This window comes from Danio rerio, chromosome 5, assembly GCF_052040795.2.
Source record: "Danio rerio strain M-AB ecotype USA chromosome 5, GRCz13ab, whole genome shotgun sequence".
Lineage (NCBI taxonomy): Eukaryota > Metazoa > Chordata > Actinopteri > Cypriniformes > Danionidae > Danio > Danio rerio.
In genome coordinates, this window is record NC_141025.1 from 23875574 (window position 1) to 23888212 (window position 12639).

A 12639-nucleotide genomic window follows, 5' to 3' on the forward strand; every position below is an offset into this window, starting at 1 on the left:
AAATACAGTTCACCCAAAAATGTATCATTTACTTGCCTCTCACTTGTGCCAAACCAGTTTGGCTTTGTCTTGTTGAACACAAAAGATTATATTTTGAAGAAACCTGTAACCACTGACTTCAAAGTAGTTCAATGGTTACAGATTTTTGCTTTCTTCAAATATATTTTGTGTTCAAAGGAATACAGAAACTCAAAGGTTTGTAACCAACTGAGGGTGAATAAATAGTGAGAGAATTTTCATTTTAGATGAACTTTCCCTTTATGATACACAATAAAACATGTACAGACCATTTCAATATGGTACGTTATGGGCCCTTAAACATTTCCTGCTAATCATACTATATCATAACTGCAACGAGGCAGTTCAGTCATATTTTCATGTTAAAACAGCTATCATAACCATATTTATCAATATGTGGACCTTTTTGGATTCTCTGAAGCTATAAAAATTAAACATGTTAAACAAGAAAATATATTAAGACCATTGTTATTGTTTCCAATCCTCAAAATGGAATTTGTACATATGTAGTGGTAAAAAAATACGATCTTAATTCCTCATAAAGTGCCAAAAGATTGACGGAACCAGAAAAAGATAAAGCTTTAAGTTTTACCTTGATTTTTATCTGAATTTCGTTACTCCACTTTTTTTTATATAGTAATGCACTTTGGGACCCCAAACTAAATCAAAACACCAAAATGAAACACCCGAGAGAGCATCACCGAGAGCGTCGCTGCTGTGTCCTCCACGCCTGTAAGCGGCGGTGCGGTTTACCCTCAGTTTCATGACGCCCATCCAGGAAGAAGAAACACGAAATCACCGCGCGCTTGGAGTTTGTTTACAGTCCGTCAGATTCGAGCTGATTTACAGGCGGCAGTATATTATGTCATAAGCTGTAAAAATGCAGAAACCTATTATACTTCAAAATACCAAAGAATAACACGGTGATGCATTCAGAAAGGCAAGCTAAATGGGTAAGTTACGTACACAATTAACATTACTCTTTAAACACCAACTATTAACGTTAAAGGGAGTTTCATGTTTCAGTATGTTGCCATGTAACGTTACGTTAGGGTTTGGGTCTTTGTTACAATTTAATCTGCTCTATTACGTTACATTATTGTTACAACGATTGCCATTTTCCGTTGTAGGTTTGGTTCCGATGTGTTTGTTAACTTTGCTTGTAGTAATAATAAAGTAAGGTTTGAGTCTGAACTGTAACCGTATCTGGTTCTAGTGATGGCGGGTGTCGGTGGTAGCGGGTCCGGTTCTGCCCTCCAGGAGGTGTTTGATCAGCTGCGGTCGGCACACACTCTTTCTTTGACCCTCAGCAGTCCGCTCTGCCTGGCTGTGGTCTCTCTGGACCGGTATCTGAGCTTTCAACATCCCGCAGCCCAGAGCTACAGTTACGACCTGACGCTCACCGACGGCCGCTGGCGGATAAAGTGTCAACTGGCGGACGGTCTGAGCCGGTGGGTCCGGACGGGCTCTCTGCGCTGCGGTGCGGGGCTCCTGGTGTCTCAACTTTCCCTGGTCCACGACGAGACCAGACTACATCACAGTTACGTGAGGATAGACGACATTCACAGCGTCGTGGAGCTTCCTGAGAGGTTTCTGAGCATTAAAGATGTGGAGAGTGTCCCGCTGTGGTCCCAGGACAACGTGACCTGGGCCGATGGACCGCTGCAGATGAGCAGGAGGTATTATTTGCCCCTGTGGATAAATGACGACCCTTATGGAAAAGTATGGATTCCCAACAGCCCACCACCAGACGTGGTTATTGATGGTATGAGATAAACCATGTTCATTTAATGATGCTCAAACTAACCTAATATCAAATTAATATGAATATAAATAATTTATGCCAACAGAGTCGGTAATTGTGTGAATGTATTTGCAGGAAAGGTACAGCTTAAAATAGCAGTATTCTCTTTTAATTTGTTATAAAATAAAATAGTTTAGTTGATGGCAAAACTGCAGCCGTTACTTTACTCTTTAAGTATCTTCAGAATTTGTTACAAAAATATTTGGCACCAAATACTGACAATAAAAATAATCATTGTTTTTAATTGAGTGTTAATAATGCTGTAGACCACTAAGTCAGCATAGAATGATTTGAACCACCAATTGAAATGAACCACTAACTTATCTAGCATATGTTTTACACAGCGGTTGCCCTTCCAGCCGCAACCCAGTACAGTGAAACACCCATTCACACACATACACTACGGCCAATTTAGTTTATTCAATTCACCTACATCGCATGTCTTTGGACTGTGGGGGAAACCAGCACAGCTGGAGGAAACCCATGCGAACACGGATAGAACATGCAAGTCCACACCGAAACACTTATTGACCAGCGACCTTGCTGTGAGGCGACAGTGCTACTCACTGAGCCATCATGTTGCCCAAAAACTGATTATTTCACTTCACAATACCTTAATATACCGTCAAGAGTCATGAGCATTAATTTTGTTTCTCTGGGTTTTTTTTTTTTGGCTCTAAAACTTTTGATAGCCGCTGACTTGCATTTTATGAATTACCCCTGTAAAAAAAGTAATCTTGCAAGGCTTGTTTGTTAGCGAATTAATATAATGGTGAACTATCAAAAATGTGGTAGGTAGAGTATTATAAACATGGAAATTTCTCTTGAACACAGCTGGAATGTTGTTCACTTGCTGAATAAGAGTAGTGTGTCTTTCATTTACGGCCATTTAATGTTGTTATCCTTCTGTTTGTATCAGTGTCTAGAATCACTCTTCTTGCGAATCTGGAGGCATTTTTTCCCACCCCTAGACCACCTCTCCCAATATTGGTCCGAATCCTGCACAGGTCCAGAATCAGATACTATGGAAAACCAGGACAAAACATTGACTTCCCATTTCAGGTGTGTGTGAGGTCATTTATTGCTCACAGCCTTCGTTTCCATCTGTGGCTCTTCTCCATGTGTTTGACTTGCAGGTGTACTGTGAGGTGGCTGATCAAAGCGGCGTCATGTCCATGGTTGTGTGGAATGAACTTTGTTTGGAGTGGTTCAACAGGCTGACGGTTGGCTCAGTTCTGTATCTGCAGCAGTATTCGCTGAAACCAAGATATCAGCACCGCTCCAGACCACAGATCCACTCGCTCTCTCTTATGACTTTCCACTCCATCGGTATGGGCTACATTGTAAAGCTAGCTTTTTTTTATCCAGCTGAATTTGATTATGCTGTTCAATACTGGACGTCTTGGTGATGTAGAGTTATTTCAGATCATTGTTTATGGTGGTTCTGTATGTTGTAGAGATCTGTCTGAATCCTCGAAGTCCTGCATCTGTAGTGACAGTGATTCCACCTAAAAGTGTTCGGCCTCAGTGGGGTCTGCCTGAAGTTCCTTACAACTTTGCCACACGGTATGCATAATCACTACTAACAAACATGTTTCTTTAATTCTTTGGTTTTAATGTACTGGCTTTAAAAACATAAAGTTCTGAGAAAATCTATAAAATTTGTTTGTTGCAGTTGAAAGGTTTGGGATCAAGATGGTTTGAAATTGTCTGTATTTTTATTTTCTGAAAAAAACACACTTTTGTTTAGAAAATGTAAGGCTTGAAGCTTACACTGCTATTCTGAACCAATAGTTGGAAACAGAAAGCCGTTGATTAAGGATGGCATGTTTAAATCAATTATTTATCTGACTCCATTGTCATTAATCTGACTCCGTTAAAGTTGTTATCATTGATAAAAAGAAAGTCTCAACGAAAAGAATCTCAACGCCTTAAAGCAAGCAATTTTGTGTATTAAGTTACATGTTTACAGACAGTAGAATGAAACAAACTAACATACTGTATAGGGAAACTTGGCTGTAACATATGAACCGCTCTGTAACAAAGTCTGTAAAACTGCCTTTGTTAGCATATACGGCTACACACCGGTGTTGGGGAAGCAGAGTAAAAGCCATTCTCCCAGATCAACAGTTACCTTTCCTCCTTTAACCCTGAGCAAAGCATTTTCAAACATGAGTGAAATACCAACCCCCAAAACCAGCTGAAAGCAAAGTTGAGGAGATAAAGTGGGGGAGAAGTGCATTAACATAATCCTCAGGCCATGACTCAACAATAGTAAACAGATTGTAAATTGAAATACATAAATCTCTGGTTATTTTTATTAATGCCATGCTGAAGTCATAAATGACGCCTAACATGACAGTTATATGAAAGAAGATCATGATCAGATGAATTGTGAAAAAACACATGGTTACTGTATGCAAATGGCAGAGATGTATATTGCACATGCGAGATGCACAAATTAGTATTTTTTGTCAATATTAAGAATTTTTTCAACAAACAAGCATATGTTTTACATTTATAATGGTGTTCGTGTTTTACTGTCATGCTTATTAAAAAAACGTAAAAAACTCTACATTTATAATAATAATAACTATACTAGTCCCACATCATACTTTCACAACTGTCATTCAATGACACTTGAATACCCTGTCGGAAAAGTCTAGTCTAGTGGATGGGAATGAGCTTTTACAGTGTCTGGTTGGTTATGAAGTTCATTTTGTTATCGTGTGATTACATAGATGAATATGGCCACAATGTAAATTCTCAGTAGAGTTACAAGGTTAATGCCACATTATATTATTATAATAACATGATATTGTTGCCTTTTGTGATTTCCTGAATATTTAAAGCAAAAAAAAATGCAACTGGAATAACTACAGCTGTTATCATTATCAACATTGTGTGCAGGTGTTGTAGTGGTGTCCAATTTCTTAGGGGTAAATTTTGAAGCCCTTCCCCTTCACACTCTGTTTCAAGGACCAAGGGGTAAAAAATGGAATTGGAATTGGGCCTTAACATTGATAAAAAGGCACAGTAAAGACATTTATAATGTAACAAAAAATGTGCTCTAAATATAAACAAGAGTTTCCAAAAAAAAAAGCTTTTTTTAACATTAATAATAACAAGAAATGTTCTTCAGGACCAAATCAGCATATTCGCATTGATTTCTGAAGGATTGTGTAATAGACTGCAGCACTGATACTGAAAATACAGCATTTTCATTACAAGATAAATAATACATCAAATAAATATATGAATACAAAACTTGAAAAATCTCAATTCCAAATTTTGAAGCTGTGGCATCAGCCTTTATTTACACCAATGCATAATAATTGAATAATGATTTAAATTATAAATGATGTTAAGTTTTAAATTTCTGTATTTGTGGCATTATAGGTTATAGAAGTTTTCCCTGTTTTATTTAGCTGTTTTTGTGTTACTTAATATACTGTAAATACTATTTACTGTGAAGGCAGACAACAAATTTCCACATCATGGATGTTGAAGTCTCTTAACTAAACTGTTGTTCTCTCTGTGATCAGGTCAGAGGTGAACTCAATGAACAGTAACCAAGCCTGTGACATTATTGGACTTGTGACATACGTGGGCCGGGTTGAGCGACTCAGAAGCAAGGAAAAGAGCGGTACAGCTTTTTTTACCTAACAGCTGATTCTCTCAGTTCTTGCTATTACAGGCTTCATTATACTGATGTCTCTTTAACAGGGTGTCTGTAGGGTCTTAAAATATAAAAGTTGATGCGTCAATTTAAAGAAATTTAAGGCCCTTAAAAAGTATTCAAAAGTCTTAAATGCTATTTTAAAAGGTATAACATTTTGTTTCATTATTCTAAAGTTTGCCTGAATTTAATCTGCGAATATTTGGAAGCTGTGCAGTTTATGAAGTCAATAAAATCCTGCTAGATTTGACTATCCAGCTATGTCCAGCTTAAACTAGGTTAGTCAAGCTGGTTTCAGCTGTTTATTTCCCAGCCTGACCAGCTAAGACCAGGCTGTAAATGGACAAAACCCATCTGAAACCAGGCTACTTAGCCAGCTAAAACCAGGCTAGGCTGGTTTAAGCTGTTTGATTTTTCAGCCTAGGCTGGTTTTAGCTGGTGACGTTTTAACTTGCAGTATATAAACTAAATACTGATTGTAAGAAACCACTCTTAAACGAAAACATTATTCATATACTGAATAAAAAATTTGCCAGTGTTACTGGTTAAAACATAAGTGGTGATGAGGCCTTAAAAGTGTATGAAAAGAGTCTTAAAAAAGGTATTGAATTTCACTCTCTGATTCCTCTATATACCCTGTTAAATCAAATCATGAAATCTGCATGTTTGTGTGTGTGCCTGTCAGGACCTGAGAAGTTCTGGGCATATCGTTGGGTGCACGCAGTGGACGGTTCAAGCGATTCTCCCTTTATACTGGAGATCTTCTCCTCATCCCAGCCAGAGATCTTCAACAACATCTGCCCCAGTAATACATCAGTTTATGAACACAAACACTACGAGTTTCAAATTTTAAACGACTTCATCTGAATTTATCTCCCATCTTGCACAGTGACATATTTGGTGTGCACTCAGATGAGAGTCTGTCAGACGGGCAGTTCCGTGTATCTGACCAGTAGCACAGAGACACAGCTCTTCATTACAGGTAAGTTTCAGACAGCCAGTTAGATCACATACTGTATTCATTATCAGCTCAAGTGTTTCATTTTCTGTGTTTGCACTTTTATCAGGGTGTCATAAAAAGCAGCCCTACGTCAATGAGCCAAAAGTTAAAGCGTTCATCCAGTGGACGAAGACACTGAAGGACAGCGTTGTGTTGCGGAGGACAGCGGTTGGAGGACATTACTGCTACCCTCCATCCCCTCCCACATTTACACCAACCACCAGTAAGATTTGAAAGTTTGCACCTGATATTAACATGCATTTTTTTCTGATCCAATCAGAATGCATTATTGCTTCTACTTGGTGTTAACATGTGCTTCTTAACATTTGGCATTAAAGCCGCATTATGTAAGATATTTTTATTAAAATATTCAAAAACCACTAGAACGGTGTCATATATTTTGCCGACTTAATGTGCTTGCAATATCCCAAACAAAGAATGTTCAAATGCAGAGAAATAGGCAATTTAACTAGTGACATAGACTGTGTCCTGTGTCACCATCCTAATGATGTCATACACCTGGGTAATATCATTTTATAAATATCGTATTGCTTATAGAGTACCTCATTATTTAGAATGCTATCACATTTTTCTTCAGTATTGTACAGCTCTATTCATAGTAGTGGGCTGAGATTATACGATTTTTTTGTGGCTGTTTTAATGCATCAGTCATTTGCTTTAATTTCTTTATTGTCCACTAGTGAACATTTATCTTCCTAAATTACATTACAAAAAATAATCTAAATAATTGCATTTTTGACAACCTCTTGCAACTGGTCAAAATCTGACAAGCTCAAATCATTTTTGACCTGGTTTACACATGCATTTAAAAGGACCCTAAATTTTAGCCATCTTACAAACCTGGTCATTGCTTCTTATGTCGTAAGACATTTGATTTTCAATGTTTGAACTTCCAAAGGGTTCAAAGTCAATCTTTAATCTTTAATTTCTAATTAAAAAAAAAAAATTCAGATTTTTAAGAGCACTCATGTTGCTGACATAAAGTCTGCAGTAAGCAATATTGGGAAAAGTACTTCACAGTTACTTTCATTTGGTGAACGTAATGCATTACAATATTGATTTACTCCTAAAAAAGTTACTAGTTGTGTTACTTAGGTAATTTTTGTGGTAAGTAATGCATTATGTTAAGTTTGAGTTACTTTTGCGTTCCTTTTTCTTACCTGATTAAGGCTTGATCTGTTTCAGAACCTGCAGGGGGGGTTGTTATAGGTTTTTATAGCTATGCAATTAACAGTGCTCTATATAAAATGTAAAAATTATAATCCATTATAATGTTATCATCTGCAAATGTTGTGATCCCAGAGGTATGTATGCCCTATACACAGATAAATGAAAGTTTAAAGCAATGTGTTTGTTACTTTTGTACTTTTTGAAAAAAGGTCATATTATTACCTACCTGTACCTCGTGTTACTAAATGACATTTTAGGTGAATTACTGCAACAAACCTTTAGTATGTGAAAAATGTTTATTACAGTATTTTCTACAAAAATTGTGAACTGTTTGTGTCAATTGAGATTGTGGGAAAAGCTGATATTCAAAAAGTTAAAGCCTATATGTAATTTCCAAAGGTTTCCAGAAACAGCACAGGCAAACAGTGAATATTAAACACCAAAACACTTTATTAAACTAATTTAAGCATTATGTATTTAAGTTTTGATATTGTATAAATGCCATTTATTTAATGGGTCTCATAAATTTCTGTGGCAGACGAGTCAATAACTGCAGTTGTTGAGCTGAAGAGGGAGCTGGAGAGTCTGCAGTACAGAGAGCACAGGAGAGTGGCTGTACAGGGTTATGTGTCTGCAGTGCAGTATCACACCTGGCCACCACACACCAGACAACAACAGGTAAATATTGCTGAATCAGGCCACCTTCAAGACAGTCTGACATTTCCCTTTACCATTTTTAGAAGGAATCTAAACCTGCTGACAAAAATGACAAGAGCGCTGGTGTTCTCTTTCCAGCAGGAGGATGTTTCAGTAAGAGGAGATCGTGACAGCGAATCTGCCCTTCCTCACTCCAGCAGATATCAAAGAGAAACAGATTCAAGCTCGCTTGATTCTGACAGTACAGTCTCATCCAAACGCAGGAGAGTGTTGACAAACCCAAGGTAAGGCATCCACTGAAAGCAGCTCATGAAAGTTCATGCTTAAAATATTGTTAATTTTAAATTTTAAAACAGCTCTTTAAATTATATGATCAAAGATTAGTTATGTTTTTTTAATACATTAATGCAATTTTATTGTATTTTTTTACATTTTGTTAATAATAACCGTTTGGTGGAACGTTGGACTCTCCAATAGTATCTGGATGCAGCCTTGATTTTTGCAAGCTGAAACTGGATTTTCAGCATCATTACTTTTTTGGTGTTGTGATCCTTTAGAAATCATTCTAATATTTATTGGTGATCAGAAAATTTTTTAAATTTTTTATGAATAATGAAATCCACTATACTGCTTTTTTATTATTATTATTATTTTTTTAAGAAAATGTGAATATTTGTTAAAAAAAATTACAGTTTAAATAGCTAAATAATTCTAGAGATATTGGTAAATTAGTTTACTGGTTGTTGGTCATTTGAAATTCTTGAACGTCACCAAATATGTATATTTTCTTCTTTGTTTAGAGTGCATCGTCAGTATTTCACCAGATCCAAAATGCAGTCAAGCAGGTAATCTAAGCACATTACACTAAAGCAGGTCGCACATCAGGATACACACACCGGCGCCGCAAGTCGGCGGCTGTCGGCGGCGCCCGGCGACGGCTCAGGACGCAGTTCATTTTTCAGCCGCGCCACAGAGCGCCATCTGATTAGTTTCATGTTAAATATAATTCGAATGTGCGCGTCTGGTGTGCGATACTTTAATCTGTCATGTACGCGCCGTGTCGCGGCGCCGAGCGGCGCTTCTGGTGTGCGACTTGCTTTAGTCTGACTTGCAGGATGGAAATAGACAGAACTGTGTTTTTATTCAGTTTCACATGTTGTTGTGTTTTTTCTACCCAAGGAATTTTTCAGAATGTTTTATGGTAAAGCCTATAACAGAAAATCTCCAGTCTCTATCAAATACTTAAATCTAAATACTATTTTCAAGTTCTTAAATTACTGTGACTGAAATAGGATGAGGGACAAAAAGTTTGTTTGGGGTGTATTCAATTCACAGTTGAAAACTGAAGCTGTATGTTAAATATTTATTGCATTCATAGAGACCTGTGATTCCTAATCCAGTTGTAAAAATTAAAGAAACTGAATAATCCAGAAAGGTCTGGAATTCAGGATTTTAGTGGTCTTCGCCTAATTGAATGGAGATATGACTAGTCGTCACCTTAGAATTATTCTATCTGACATTTTTGTCAAAATTAAGTTATTGACAATCTTATTAAATTACAACTTATTTACATTATGGGATGTTTTTTTTATAAGTTGTTTAAATTTTAAGACTTTTTATTTAAAAAACAAATGTTACACACATACTGTTTGCTATTGATTGCAAAAACTTTAAAGCTCAAAATCTCAAAATCATTTAGAACGAAGATAGAACCTTATAATTCCAAGGTGAATATTCAACTGCAAACAAAAAATGGAATGGGAATGAATGTTGTGTGTGTCTGTGCAAATGCAGTTTTGTGACCTTCAAATTTTCTGAAGCACTATGTTTATAGACTATTTCAATGGTGTGATGTCATTGGCCCATGAAAATTCCCTGCTTGTTGTAAAACTATGTCATAAATGTAACAAGGGGCAATTAAATAATAACTTTACGTTAAAACACCTGCCATAGGATTATTAATCAATATGTGGACTTTTTTGTATTCTCGAAAGCTATGGAAATGAAAAATGTGAAACAGGAAATATGTTTGGACCATTGTTTTTATTTACATCTCTCAAAATGGTCTATTGCGGGGGCGCTCAACCCTGTTCCTGAAGATCTACCTTCCTACAGATTTCAGCTCCAACCTTGAACAAGCACACCTGAACCAATTAATTTATAGATGTAAAGCACTTGATAATTACAGACAGGTGTGTTTGATATGAGTTGCAACTGAAATCTGCAGGAAGGTCGATCTCCAGGAACAGGGTTGGTCATCCCTGGTCTATTGTCTCACTATATGAATGCATGAACTTCATCTCTGGAACTGCTCTGAGAGTCGGCATTCCCCAGCATTTCTTTTAATCTGCCCTCTGATTGCTCTCTTAGGCAGGTGGGTTTTACCTCTCATGAAGAGGAGGAGGAAGAAGAGCAGCAAGATGAGAGAGAATTGATATCAGAGGAATCTGAGAGTGAAAATCAGCACACATCAGCTGAAGGAACAGGTGCTATGCTAACAATAATACTTCAGTATCTGTAATATATAAAATGACTCCAATAACATCATACAATGGTTCAATGTTCATTAAAGAGGCTGACCAGGCATCACAAACCCACGACGAACACCAAACTGAGAGCCCACCCACTGCATTATGGGAGAGCAGCGTTTGGCTATTGGCAAAACAAGAAGTGACTGAACACTTTTGCTGTGGCAGACTCAGTCAGGAAAGCCTTCCTGAAAAATTCTGCTTTGATGACAGAGAAGTCCTGCTACGTAACCTGAACCTGAGCCCGTCGAGATGGAGCCCTGATATGAGCTCACAGACGCGCACACACACACCTGTGGCCTGCACTGGATACTTCACACTCACCATTCTGGGTAAGAGCAGCACCCACAGCTCACTCTTACAGAGCTACAGCTTCAGCATATAGATGATGTTGGACTTTTGCTAATATCCATCCTTTTTGGTTTATGTGTTTTAAAGCCTAGAATATAGCCCATTCTTCTATGTACAGTTGAAGTCAGAATTATAAGCCCTCCTGATTTTTTCAAGTGGTGCTCACTGCAGAGCCATTTGAGAAGAGCTGAGCTCCAGCGAGGGGGAGCTAAGCTTGAGCTCCACCTTTTTTGCACTTCTTCTACGAGTGATGTCACTTGGGGTAGGGTTTGGGGTGGGGTGGGTGTACGCATTAAAACAGCTTACAGGAGGAGGAGCGACAGCTCATGCTCCCCCTCGCTGGAGCTCAGCTCTCCTCAAATGGCTCTGCAGCGAGCACCCTCTTGATTTTTTTAGCCCTCTTGTGCTTTCCCCCCAAATTCTGTTTAAAGGAAAGAAAATGATTTCTACACATAATATTTTTAATAACTCATTTCTATTAACTGATTTCTTTTATCTTTGCAATTATTGCAGTAAATAATATTTTACTGGATATTTTTCAAGATATTAGTTTTCAGCTTTAAGTGCAATTTAAAGGCTTAACTAGATTTATTAGGCAATCAAATCATAATATAATGATGGTTTGTTTTGTAAGCAGTTAAAAAAATCTAGCTTAATAGGGCTAATAATACTGACCTTAAAATGTTTAAAAAAATAAAAAATGCTTTTATTCTAGCCAAAGTAAAACAAATAATACTTTCCCCAAAAGAAAAAATATTATAGGAAATACTATGAACATATTTTGAGAAATATGTGCATATTTTGGGAAACAAATTCATTAGAGGGCAAATAATTTTGACATTTACTGTAAGTGACCAGAGTAAGCTGCTACAAACTTTATGCTGTTAGTGTTTATTTAAAGGCCATGTTTTCAGTAAAGCTGGTATTCAAAGACTTTTCTTGTCTCTTAAAGCTTTTTGATCTAAAATTAAGCTAACAGTCTAGCCTAAGCTATTATTCAATAAATTGAAGTCTGCATGAACCGGAAGCTGGAAGCTGCAATGCTGTTTTTTTATTTTTATTTATTTATTTATTTTTGTGACAGTTCCAAGAGAAATGAGAATAAAGCTGGTGTGGCTTGTTTTTTTCTATTATGAGCTGAATGTATATATAAAGTAAGGATTTCATTCAGAAAGATCGGGAAAAAGGGTTTCGGGAGGGTTATTACAACCCAATATAGCCACCTACCCCCTGCCATTTCTGTTGGTTGTCATAACGCTGTCAAAACTGACAGTTGGAGGGGTGTGGTTAAATATGCCAACCACACCCAATACCTCAAACAGCTGAGAATTTAACTTAAAACAAACAGGAAGTTAATTTTTTTTCAGATGAATTGTTCACCACAAAATTAGCAATGTGAGCTAACAAAATC

At 37.1% G+C, this 12639-nt stretch overlaps 1 long non-coding RNA gene across 1 annotated transcript; it reads left to right on the top strand.

The window, feature by feature from the left end:
• The first annotated feature begins 837 nt into the window (after positions 1-837).
• LOC147843950 (uncharacterized) lies at positions 838-12251 on the top strand. Its single transcript, XR_015491129.1, has 15 exons — positions 838-971; positions 1235-1783; positions 2742-2884; positions 2959-3151; positions 3280-3388; positions 5368-5468; positions 6187-6306; positions 6391-6483; positions 6569-6724; positions 8231-8370; positions 8488-8633; positions 9150-9194; positions 10720-10835; positions 10922-11383; positions 11625-12251. It is a non-coding gene; the product is annotated as an uncharacterized LOC147843950 (long non-coding RNA).
• Positions 12252-12639: the final 388 nt, after the last annotated feature.